The sequence below is a fragment of the Melospiza georgiana genome, chromosome 3, assembly GCF_028018845.1.
Source record: "Melospiza georgiana isolate bMelGeo1 chromosome 3, bMelGeo1.pri, whole genome shotgun sequence".
Taxonomy (NCBI): domain Eukaryota; kingdom Metazoa; phylum Chordata; class Aves; order Passeriformes; family Passerellidae; genus Melospiza; species Melospiza georgiana.
In genome coordinates this window covers 101,906,911-101,920,220 of record NC_080432.1, presented here as the reverse complement: position 1 = coordinate 101,920,220, position 13,310 = coordinate 101,906,911, and positions in this window count along the sequence as shown.

Sequence of the window (13,310 nt, the reverse complement as noted above, 5' to 3'; positions counted from 1 at the left end):
CTGCCTTGGGATCCATGGGAACAACACACTGAAAGGCACTAACAGTGCATTCAAACAACAAAGATTCAATTTCATGATTTGCAGGGGATAAAACATTTTCTACACAAATTCGTGCAGGCTTCAAGAGATGGGCAATCAGTCATCAGCAGTTTGTTGTGATGATTGATCAATGCTACTGTTCAAAGAAGTTGTACCCATTTAACTTTGAAAATCACCTGCATTCCATTTACACTGATTCACTATCCTTCTCAAGGAGAATGAAAAGCATCTTAATAACTGTTATTTTCACTGGTGGGGATGTTAGATATACTCTTCTCAGTCTCAATAACCTATGTAAATGTATTTTTGATTTATATGTGTTTAAAAAATACTAATCCCTTTCTTATGCAGAGAAGCAGTGGGGATTGACAAGCAATGGATAGCTATGAATTCACTTAGCTGCTCTAAAACAGCTGGAGGTCCCTTGGTACACAACAGAGGAGAGAAACAATTATTCTCTTACTAACAGATGAAATTGCCAAAGGAATATATCAAGAAGGCAAAAAAAAAGTGTTTAATTTCCCTTTTTTGGATTGTTGTTCATAGAAAAGTTCAAATATGAGCTATTCGTAAAAAAAATCTGGAACAAATAATCAGACAACTTCTAAATTCCTTAAAGAAAATGTCAGGATGAAGAATAGATGTGGGCTCCTGAAGAATAAACATGTGGAAGGAACCTCTTTCCCTGAGGACAACAGGCTTCAGAGCTAAGCTTTCAAGACCACCTCACACGGTACTCCACAAGCAAGACAGAGAAGCATGGTCTTGCTGAAATGTCTGTAGGACTGATGCAAAACATTTGCAAGCTTTAGTTCAGTTTATCTTGCTGCACCTCAGAGCAGCTATCCCTGACTGCTCCTGGCCTGCAAAGTATAACAAATGTATTTTGTAAATGACCTGCAAGGAAGCTGCAAACCACCTGGGGGGGTAACCCAGAGGGAGCGTAGGAATGGCACAGTGTATGCCTCCAGGTGTGTAAAGTCACTTCAAACAGAAAAATACTCTGCTCCAAATGGCCATGAGATGCAGAACAAAAAGGTAACTGAGAAGGGGGAAATGAGGTAAAATGAGGTTAGATACTAGATTTGATACTAGGAATATTTTCTAACAATAGGGACAGGGAAACATTGCAGCAGATTACATGGAAAGAGTTTGCAATTGCCATCATTAGAAATAATTAAGAGAGCTGTAGTGGATCTTGTCTTAGGACCAAAGGTTAGACTACATTACTTCCCAAGGTCACCTCCAGCACTATTTCTTTCTGGTTTTCCTAGAGGAAAAATGATGGAAAGTTTCCATATCAGAATTAGAAAAAATGTAAAAATTCAAACATCCAGGAACAAGAAGAGAGATGGCCAGGTGCCTTGTATATGAAAACTAAAACAGAAAAAAATCAAACAAAAGAACTTTCAAAAAGTTTGTCCTCCAGTTTTGCTTAATATTGATCTTGAGCAGATGGACAATTAGTTTTGCCTGCTTTCTCTATTAGAATGTCTAGAGATTAAAGACACAGCACTGTTTTCATTCAGTAGGTAAAACTGTCTGGATAGCAAATACAAAAAGAATGAACATTTTGCAGAGAACAGTATTTTTAACAAGTTCATCTTTTAGACATTTTGTGGGCTAGCTGTGAGCTGACTGCAGTCTCCTCAAATGACTTTACTATTTATCTTATCAGCTGTTAGATTTGGTAGGAATATCCCAGAGATAGGCATCAAAATATTTGCATTTTGATTTATTACTTAGTTTTATTTGATTTGGTAATCCCTTGGCATATTTTTTTGCTGACCCATCAAATGAGTGTTCACAATATAAAATTTAACGTGTACTCTGCTTTCCAGATACCCAACTAGTAATAAAATAAGTACTAACTTTCCACCTGCATTTGATGCTTACCAGATCTCAGAACAAATTTTAAAATGGAAAAACCATAATACTGTTGACTTTCCTAACTTTAACACCAGTTCTATGGGTAAGAGACAACCATTTGAATGTGAAATGATTGTGTCAAATCTCTCAAAGCCAGACAACAGCTGATCCAATAACAGACCAAGAAGTGGGGATGGACTGTAGCCATGAAGTCAACTGAGCAAGGTTGAGTTTGGCAGTAGGAAAGGCCAGCTATTTCCTTTTTATAGCAGAAGCCATCTTTCCTGGAATGCTTTTGTGCTTGGAGCCAGACACCAGGCTTATTTGGGTTAGAGCAGGAGCTGAATACAATTGATAATCCACAACAAAAATATGAAAACATCTCAGACAGATGAAACTAATTATTCTGAACAGGAATGGTGAAGGAAATCAGAGTTCTTGAGTAAGTAGAAATGAATAAGGTTTGAAGCTGTGTTGGAGGGCAGTCCCCAGAAGCTGCCCTCACTTAGAGCAGCTTGATCTCCCCTCAGGAATGCCACCCCCAGCTCCTGCTCAGCTCCTGCCAGCTGGTGATGCTTTCCTGGCTCCAGGATTTTATCACTTTCATCGCTGTGTTCCTCAGAGGAGTTCAACAGGGTCTGGGGCTTTTGCTGAGTTACTGAGGCATAGAAATGCAGGTTTCCCAGACTGTTCAGGACTTTCATCCTGGATTTCCTGGATTTTCCTTAACAAAGCGTGATAAGAAATGCCACAAAAATAAACTTTTCATTCAATTTGGCGCAACCAAATTATTATAATTTGTTAAAGGTACACTTTTTTCCATTTGATTCCAGAAGAGTAAACTATTTATCCAGTTCTATTTATAACTTATCCATCTCCAAAATGAGAACAGAAGAAGTCAGAAGAATAAATTGAGACATATTGTTTTGCCTTTGAGACAACAGTTTACTGAGATACCGAACTTGTCAGGAGCAGAAATCCAGTCTGGAGAACAGTCACACATGCCACCAGACACCACAGGAACCCCAGAATACTTTCAGTGCCTTCAGGGCAAGGCACATTGCAGTGAAAGCATCTGACACAACAATAACTCTGGACAAATCACCACCCAGCCTTCTCTTATTTAACTAACTACCCAAAGCTTTAAAAAGTGCAACAACACACAGCACACTCAGCGTAAACAGTCTTGGAGCTATAATCAAGCTATAGCAGACACACAGGAAAGAGCATTTAGATGCATTTAAGAGCAGCATTTAAGAGCTATTGATACAATCATGGACAGCTGTGTCACTGTATCTCTGTTGTGATTTATGTTTGTGGGAGCTGGAGGAGCACAAGAATTCCTGTGTTACAGATCGTGTGCTGCTTGGCTTCTGGAAAGTTATTTCCTCTCTGCAGCTCTGTTTCTTTCAGAAGTGATACTCTGTGCTACAGGACACAATGGTCAGAGAATAATTTTTTACTTCTTTAGTGTCTTCCTATCATGGGTGTTGTCAGACACTTTTAAAATCTGGCTTAATATGAAGTTAGTGGGGTTTCTGCATCCATTACTTGTGTTCTTTAAAAAAAAATACTTCTATTCTTTGGGACATTCACAGGAGATCCATGCTCACTTTGTATAAGGTGAAATATGTCAGCTGGATCCCTCACATTTGTTGGGTTACAGGACCATCCAAGGAGGATGTTGGTACGGATGAGGAATAGAATTTGATCAACGTAGGGATAAGTGGCATTTCCACTGAGTTTCACTATGGTGGTGTCAGCAGAGCTGGTGGCTATTCCTAGCATTCCTATCTCCTTTAGCTCTACTCTTTGTATGACTCAAAATCAAACTCCCCAGGAAGCTGAGAGGATGAGAGAAGTGGGAAGATAGGTATTTACACTGGAATGGTTAAAACTAAAGAAGCCCACATAGAAAGGGAAAGAAAGTGTTTCCTCTGCAGGTACAAGAGACAAATCCATCCTTTTCCAGGCTGTAGCTAGAGGTGCTATGATGGTGGAGAGCAGAGTTTTGGAGCTACTGGTCAGAATAGGGCAGAGAAAATGTCCAAACAGGAAGATTTTAGTTTTCAGTGTTAAAGATCATTTTATGATCTGGCATAAGTGTGCACCAGGATGGGAATCACATCACTTTATATCACTTTTTGGCCACTTTATGGCCAAGGTTTCCACCACAAATAGGATTGTCACATTTGTTTTCATGCCCCTGCTCCTCTCTGGTGTCTCTTGCACCCCTTACTTATCACATCAGAGCAGGTTCATGACCTCAAGAAATCATAAACACTAATGAATAATTAGATTTCTGTGCAAGTTGAATGACAAGGAGGAGCAAGTGCCAATGAACCTGTGACCCCAAGCCTTCTTATCGCAGAATAAAAATCAGATAGAGACAAGGCAGAGTACATGGGCCTCTAAGCCGCTATAAATCCCTAAATGGATTGTGCACTGCATGAAAGAAAAGGGAAATAGGCCAAGCCCTCACTGAGCAGGAACCTGAATGGCTACAGCAAACAATGTGCCTGAGTGAACTGCACTGCTCAGGACTAATGCACCGAGCTGCTGCTCGGTACTGCCGAAAGGAACAGCAATCCACACCACCCCAGCGAGGCACGTCTTCAGTACCACTCTCCTTTCATCACAGCTCTTCCCTCAGGGATGTCCTCCTCCACCAAATGTGTCTTTGCTCCCCACATGATGTGTCTCTGTGCCCGTGGAGGCACATTGGGGTTGGCAAGTGCCTCTCCGTGGCCCTGCACTCAGAGATTATGCACATTGCGTGCTGAGCTGTGTCCTTTTGTTTCTGCCCCTCCTGCAATTCCCCGGAGCTGCCTTAGCTGGATTAGGCGGCTTTGTGTGTTCTTCGCCACGGGGAACCTGACCTTTTGCATGGAGGTTCTGCCACTAAAACTGAAGAAAAGATACCAAAAAAAGAGTAAAAGATAGATGAGAGATAAAAAGACACTTTTAGAAGTATACTTTGCTGCTAGCAGTTTAACAGGGTTGAATTAAATATTGAAACTACATACATGCCTAGTGCAGCCTGGTGCAAAGGATTTTTTCCTGCTACTAGCAGATATACTAGGGGAGGCAGACTTGGGATACTAAGGGTACCCCTGATGCTCCCCAGTATGTCCTAATCCCCGCAGTACACAGCACTCATTTGTTAGGAGGGACTGCTCCCTTAAAGGAAATTCTGTTGGAAGATTCAGAACTAAAAGATTTGAAAGCATGGGTCAAAGACTGGATTGAAGTTATACGCTGGACATTGTAGACAGGTGTAGTGGGATAGAATATAAGAAAATAAAGATAGTGTAGAAAGTAATCTTACCCCTAAGGAGTTGCAGCTGGGTCAATTATCAAAATTAGGAACACACCTGACTTTACCAGGCTACAGCTGTAACCAATGAGAAGAAGATGCTATAAAAGAGTGGGGGTGGCTGGGTGAAGTGGGAGTTGGAATTAGTTGGTGGTTTTGTGGCAAGTAAAGAGTCAGTGCTCTGAGGAACTGTCCATGAGAAACACCAAGAAGGTATGAGAGTTTTGCAATAAGGAGACAACAGTATGGAACCCCTGCAATAAGATGATAGCAGACAGAAACTACTTTCACTTCAGCTACTAGATTCTGGTCCTTAGTCTCTCTGTCTAGTCCATGTCATTCTGGTTGTTTTTTTTTTTTTTTTTTTTTTGCAATAAGTACATTTCTTAAAATACAACCCTAGCTTCAAAAGGGTTTCCCAGTCTCCTCTACTGTTCTCACAGTTCATCTGCAGCGCCCCATGGGGAATTTCATCATTAACATGCTAAGGGCCTCTGCCTATTGACAAAGAAATTGTTCCAAATGTTTTTCAAAAAACAGCAACAAAATGGAAGAAAAAGGAAAGGTGATGAGTCTGAAATTCTTACACACAAACAATAAGACTCCAGCAGGGCCATCTCTTGGCAAAAGCTGACATGGGTATGAGTAACATCTGCAGAACTGTCAATAGCAATTCAGCAAAGGCAGTAGTGCTTAATAGGAGAGCTGTCCTGCCAATATTCAGAGGGGATTAAAGGAACAACTGGAGTAATTACAGTCCTCAGCCTGACAAAATATTGGAAAGGCTGATATGGCACTCAATAAATGAAGAGTTAGTGAGTAATTTGATTAATGTTAACTAGCGTGGCTTTAAAGAAAAATAGATCTTTCCAAGTTAATCCTTTTTTGATTAATTTAAAATGTGTTTGCCAGAGGAAATGGAGCTGTGTGATGTGCTTCTGTAAGGCGTTTAATGTTGCACCACATGGCATTTTTTTAAGGAACTGCTACAATACAGTACCAAGATAAAATAAGGAAAATATTAAAATATTTTAAAACTGGATAACCTCCTCCATATTGAATATGACTGCAAATGGCAAGTCTTTATCAAGTAATGCAATTATCTCCCCAAGAGGCTGGTTCTTTATCCTATGATGTTCTTCACAAAAAGCAGGAACAAAACACAAACTTACTTCCTGAATAAGCATGCAATGGCATGAAGCAGATCAGAAAAGCTGAAGGATCACTGACAAGGAGTAAATGAGGTGCAGTGCAAAGGACCAAAACATGCCAAAACTAACCTGACAGGTGTTGCAAAAGCAGAGCAAAAAATCAGGGAGGAAGACACAACTTTGAGGGGAAGATATGTGGGACATGGCATGGATACTTTAAAAACTCTTCACCAACGTGAAAGCCATCAAAAGGCATGGCGTGCCATCTAGTGGAGGGACATGCAACAAAGCTTGCCCAATTGATCCCCATTCAAATCGCAAGATTTCGTTTCCCTTTCTTTTTCCTTTTGGGAAGGGAAACGAAATCTCGCGAAAGAGAAAATAAAGACTTACAAACACTCTGGAAAGGAGACATGATCAAATCAAATGCAATTGAAAAAAAAAACCAAAAAAACCCAGAAAATTGGGAAAATTAGTGACTACAAGAAATTGGTCTGGGAGAAAATGAGGTGCAGTGCAAAGGACCAAAACAGGCCAAAACTAACCTCACAGATATTGCAAGGAGGAAGACACAACTTTGAGAGGAAGATATCAGGGACATGACATGGACACTTTAAAAAAAAATCTTTGCCAAAGTGAAAGCCATCAAAAGGCATGGCATGTCATCAAGTTCAGGGACATGGACTAAAGCTTGCCCAATTCATCCCCATTGAAATCACAAGATGTTATTTCCTTTCAGGCAGGGAAACGAAATCTTGCGAAACAGAAAAGAAAGCCTTACAAACACTCTGGAAAGGAGACAGGATCAAATAAAATGCAATTGAAAAAAAACACAAAAAACTCAGAAAACCAGGAGATTTAGTGACTACTAAAGAAGAAAGTGGCCTGGGAGAAAATGAGGTGCAGTGCTGTCCTGGTTTAGGGCAAATTTGGGAGAAAGCCTCCAAAGGGGGCCCCTGCAGAGAGCAAACCCACACGGCCACTCCCCCCAACCAGTTGGGGAAGGATTCCTCAGAGAGAAGTGAAAAGAACCTGTTTATTTAACAGGCAAAACACCCCCCAGCACACAGAATGAACAATACTGGATGACAACACTCTGTCACTGCTCTGAAAAAGATGACACATTCAGAAAGTCTCTCCTGGGAGTGGTCACACTGTTATCAGTCCCTCTGGCACAGGGGATAGCTGCTGCAGGCCGCAAGGTGCAAACTCTTGGTGTTTCTTTCTGCTGAATACAGAGGTAGTAAAAATGACAGATTTAAAATGGATGCCCACCCCTGCTTTTATGCAGTGTACATACGAAGTTCTCTGCAAATGGACTACAAAGAAATGGCATTACATAGACATAGCGTTAAATCACAGTTAGTTGATGTGAATGAGTGGTTTAGGTCACCTAAAGAGTCACTATCAAAGGTATTAGCAAATTCATGTGCAATATAAATTTGCAAAAGCATGACTTAAAACTTGGCGGCAAGTTTCACTCTATTACTCGTTACATGGATGAAGTACACAACGGAAAATTGTATTAGGATCAATTTGCATGGAGATCAGGGTGACAAAAGGGCAAGGGGGTAAGGGAGATCCTCCCACTGAGACACAAGGCTCAGAGTTGACCCCTCACTTTCTAAACTCCTTATGGAGCCTAGTTGTGGTTGAGTGTAAACTTCACCTCAGACTTGGTCAACAGCTTATATCTAAAGGGCTTAACAACCCTTAATAATTGACTAACTTATCTTTGAATAATACAATAGGATTTACAATAATCACAGCAGTAGCTTAACTACAAATCAGAGATGGCAACATTCACACTACACTTGCTATAAGGTAATTACATCGATTGTGTACAAAGGTACCTGTTAAAAAATCTCCTCAAGTTTGGTGAAATACCTCAAATAATAAAACGAATTGGGGATGGGTATTATTAGTCCAGGATCCATCATCAGCTTTCAATAATGATCCTCCAATTATCTTGAGCTTGAGAGCTGGCAAGCTCTGAGAAGCATCCCACTCAGAGGGAGATGCTGCAGCCCAGGAAACTCAAACAGCCTCACTCAGGACTGCATTTTATAGGGTGACCAAAGGTCTGGCTGTAATCATCTGTCAATCTCCATCCTGGCTGTAAACTATCCAAGATTGTAATTACTGAACTTTCCTCAGTAACTATAATATTGTTCCACTTGGGCTATGATTCAGACAGGAAAATGTTCCAAGGCTATCTATTAGAAAACAAAAGTTTCTAAGGTAACAGAAGTTCCTGGGAACAGACAATGCTTCTGATCGGCTCAAGGGGAGTTTAAGTGCCCAAGAGTCATTAATCAAGACGGAGGCCTAATGAGAATTCCTAAGGTCACAGAGCAGCCTGGACAGGAAGAGGGATGCACCACTACAGCTGAGATATATTATTTCAGATATAGGAAGAAAACTTGCAATTTTCTACTCCAAATCAAAGCCCAAGTCTTAGTCTTTTGCATTGCTAGGTTTAAAGTAAAATGAAGCTGGTAAGCACAATGAGTCTTTTGCATGGCAGTTCAGGTCAAGGTATTTCAGGTTTTTTGTGGGTTTTTTTTGAGGTGAGGGGTTGGAGTGTGGGATTTCAGTAGGAGCCGTCATCACCAAAAGCCCAGACTGTTGCTGTCCATTTGGGGGGGATCCCCGGGGGTCCCCCTAAGCTGTGTGTTTGCTGGTAGCAGCAAGCAGCCAAAGAAACTCCACACAGCCTCTGAGGGTGCTGATTAGGTGAGGGTTTATTAGGGGTGGCACCTCTGGGAGCAGCATGGTGTCTGAGGGAGAAGGGGGAAGGGGAAGGGAGGGGGAGAAAGGGAGAACCCAGGGAGAAAAAGGGCCATGAGGGAATCTTGTGTCCCTGGCACAGCTTTACAGGGACATTCAAAGTGGGTGCAGAATCAGACTTGGAATAAACCGTACATTTTTGAGAGGTGAGACAGAGCATACCATTTAAATAAAATGTAACACCACAGCAGACCACAAGTGAGGGAGGCCATAAATATGGTTTTGCAACTGGTTACCACATTTAAGAGGGATACATAAAAATTGGAGAGTGTAACTACAAGTAAAATCAAAGATCAAAAATCAAAAGTATATAATAAAGTGGGATTTTTTACCTAAATAAAGGGAAAACTGATGATTTTCAAAAACCATAATGAAGGAAAATCAATGATAACTGCTAGAAAAATTTCAGGGTAGACATCGGGAAAAACCTTCTCAGGGTTAAGATGTTCCTGGGAGAAATTGCCAAGTTTTCATTACTGGAGCTTATTAAAACCAAGACATATGTCTATCAGGAATGACTTAGGCATAGGTTCTAGGAAGATAGAAATACAATAAATACATCCTTTGTCTATAATATTTCAGTATCCAAATTGTTTCTTGTTTATAAGAAATCTATTTTATTTCGATGTTTCTTATGACAGGAACCCCATGAAGTTCAAAAAAGAGAATTGCAAAGTCCTGTACCAGGGGAAGAACAACCCCAGGCACCAGACCATTAAGATTAACTCAGTTGGTGAGAGCATGGTGCTGATAACACCAATTGTGGGTTTACTACCTGTATGGGCCATTCACTTATGAGCTGGGCTCAATGATCCTGTGGATCCCTTCCAACTCAAAACATTCTGTGATTCTGTAACAAGAAGCAGCTGTACCTACTGGAGCCACCCAGCTGGGAAGCACCTTTGGATAAAATGACCTCAGAGTCCTGGTGGACATGAGGTTCATCATGAGCCAGCAATGTGTACATGCCACAAAGGTGACTACTGTTATCCTGAGCTAGGATGCAGGAATGCTGCTGTGGGCAGGGGCAGTAATCCTTCCCCTCTACTCAGCACTGGTGGTGCCACACTTGGAGGAATAGGTGTCAATGCTGGGTCCCTTCTTAGCTTCCACTAGGAACCAATGAGTTTCATAATCCTTTCTATGAAGAGGAAAGCTTGAAAAGTTATCCTTAAGAAAATCAAGTCTCAGGACATTCTGGGAGTGAGAGTGTATGGAATGGAGACGGGAACAAATACAAGGCTTTTATTTTATGGCTGGGCTCCTATGGCTCAGGCACCTTTTGTAATGGATGCTGTGTCAGAAGAAAGGGTTTAGTATGATAGGGTGGGTCTCAGAATACAACTTGGGCTCAAAGAACAGGTTCTTTTCACTTTCTGACAGCTGTGGATTTAGAAATAGTTAGGAAGCACAGTGTATCCCCAAGTGAACAGTACTGCTAAGAGCAATAGACTTGGAATTTGGATTGGATAATAGCCTCATGTATAAACCTTCACCTTTTCAAAATAAAGAAATCTTATCTCTAATCTAGCAAAATAACCATATGCTTGGCTAAATTCAATTTACAACCCAACTGATATCTGAGCAAGATTACTTTTTTCAGCCCAAATTATTTTTAGAAGTAAGTCACTGGTGAGTTTCCACATATTAGTTACTGCTGCCTCTGAAGCTATGGTTTGCTTATTTAGCAGGAGTTCAGAGATTGTCAGTGCAGCTCAGAAGTGAAGTGTGAGCTGTATCAATTTCAATAGAGCCATTGGCAGGGAAAGTCAATCACTCTGCTGACAGGAGCTATAGACAACCTTCCCGTGCAAGGCAAGCTGCAGTGTTTTGCCTGGTTACTGTGCCTTGCAGGGGACAGCTATGCAGTAATTTCCTCCTATTTTCAGGGACATTTTAGCTGACATCAATTTTATCAATGTCTATTTTTCTTTGAAAGTTTAAGTTATATAGCTGAGTTCAATGGTATTTTGGAAAATACCTGGTTAGCTCTCCTGGGATTTACAGGAATGTGCTGTCTTGGTTTTGGCTGGGATAGATTTTTTTCACAGTAGCTAACATGGGGTTGTGTTTTGGATTTCTGCTGAACACGGGGCTGACAACACAGGGATGTTTTTTGCTGTTGCAGAGCAGCACTTGCAGACTGAGGAGTTTTCTGCTTCTCCTACTGCCCTGCCAGCAAGAGGCTGAGGTGTGCTAGGAGCTGGGATGGAACACAGCTGGCACAGCTGACCCCACCTGACCAAAGAGGTCCATACACATGGTGTCATGCTCAGCATTTAAAGCTGGAGGAAGAAGGAGGAAGGGAGGACATTCAGGGACATCTGTCTCCCCAAGTCACATGTGCTTTCCTGGAGATGGCTGGACACCTGCCTGTCCATGGGAAGTGATCAATTAATTCCTTGTTTTGCTTTGCTTATGTGTGTGGCTTTTGCCTTCCCTGCTAAACTGGCTTTATCTCAACTCAGGAGTTTTTTCACTTTTGCTCTTCTGATTCTCCCCCATCTCACTGGTAGGGTGTGAGTAAGCAGCTGCATGGGGCTGGGTGTGCTGCAAGGTTTCTCTTGGGCCTTTGTCTTTCATCTTTTTCTGTCCAAACTTTTCTAAGATCAAGGTCACAAATTAACTTTAGTGTTAGCCTAATCTTATCTATTAAATGATCCAGAGTTACACTGAGAGTAACAGTCCCCAGTCCAGATGGGCAGGAGCTATCACAATGTGATGGTTGAACCATGCAAGCCCAAATGACAAGGAAAGAGGGGTACCTAAAACATTTTCTCTTGTATGGGTCTATTTTAATGGCTTTAGGCACCAAACCTAATTCCTATGTTAAAGTGTCATGATTTATGCAGGATTAAAAAAATTGACTGCCTTCAGAGATCTTTTGTATAAAGGTCAAATTTTTGAGGACTCAACTCTAGACCAGGGAAACCTTGGATTCCAGTCATATGGCAGCTGGACAGGGCCTGAACTCACTACATCTAGCTCTCTTGACATGTTTATGAGGGTTTTTTTGAATATGCACTATCAAGAAGGGAGTAGATAAAAAAATATAATGGCATGTAATAGCATGGACCTTGTATTCTAATCACCTATCAGCATTATTTTTTTTTTCACTTCTGAGGTGATATGTGTCTTTGGAGGACTGCAGAGTTATTCAAAAAATGACATCTGTGATGCCATCAACCCCACTCTATAGGATATTAATGGTCCTCAACCCACCCTGCATAGCTTCATGGGCAGCATAGCCAGGGCAAATTAGAAGCCAAGGGGCAGTGATGGGCATGGAACCTTATACAGAACATGGTGATACATATGATGCCCTAAGTTTTAGCTTTGGTATTTTCAGATTCTGTATTGCCTTAGTGTGTGATTCTGAACTTCATATAAAGTGTTGTCGCTGTTGACCTCATTTCAGAGAGACGAGATACTCTTTCAAGGGGTGAAAAAAGCTAAGACTTTATTTTATACATCCCTTTATACAGAATTTTATAAACCCTCCCATGTCTATCCCCAGTTGGTCAGTAACAAGCTGTTACCTTGTAGTAAATGGTCAGTCTTGGACAAAGTGTCTACATGCAAGAAAGAGTTGTGATATATTGTTTTCATTCTTTCGCTGAGATGGTTGGGATTGTTGAAGCAGGTGCAAGAAAACAGCCCTAATCTGTAGAATTCTTTTGCAGGGAAACAAGTTGTTTGCCGCCATTACAGGCTTCCGTTTGCGTGAAGAGCTGTTAGCTTTCTCCCTGCTATGTGAGACCAAATCAGGATTCAGACTGCAAGGATTCAGACTGCAAGGCCTGCTGTTTGCCACCACAAAGTGCTTGTAAGTTCTCTTCACAGGCTAGTTAGACAAAACAATCCTTTTCCAGATTGAGAACCAAGGACGGCCATTACAGCCTCAGGCCCAAAAAAGCATAAACAAAGGTGAATTGAGGAGAGCAAACTGAGAGGATTGGACGTCATAACCTGAGGCTGTAATTGGACAATTAACCCCAATATGTAAATGGACCAAAACTTGTAAAAGTGTGAAGACTTGTGACCAGTCGTCCATTTGTGTCTGTCTTGGGTCCATCTTGGGCAGAATCCTGGCCAGGCTCTTGTACTGCCCAAGGTGCATTCTTTAAAGGCCTTTGAATAAATAC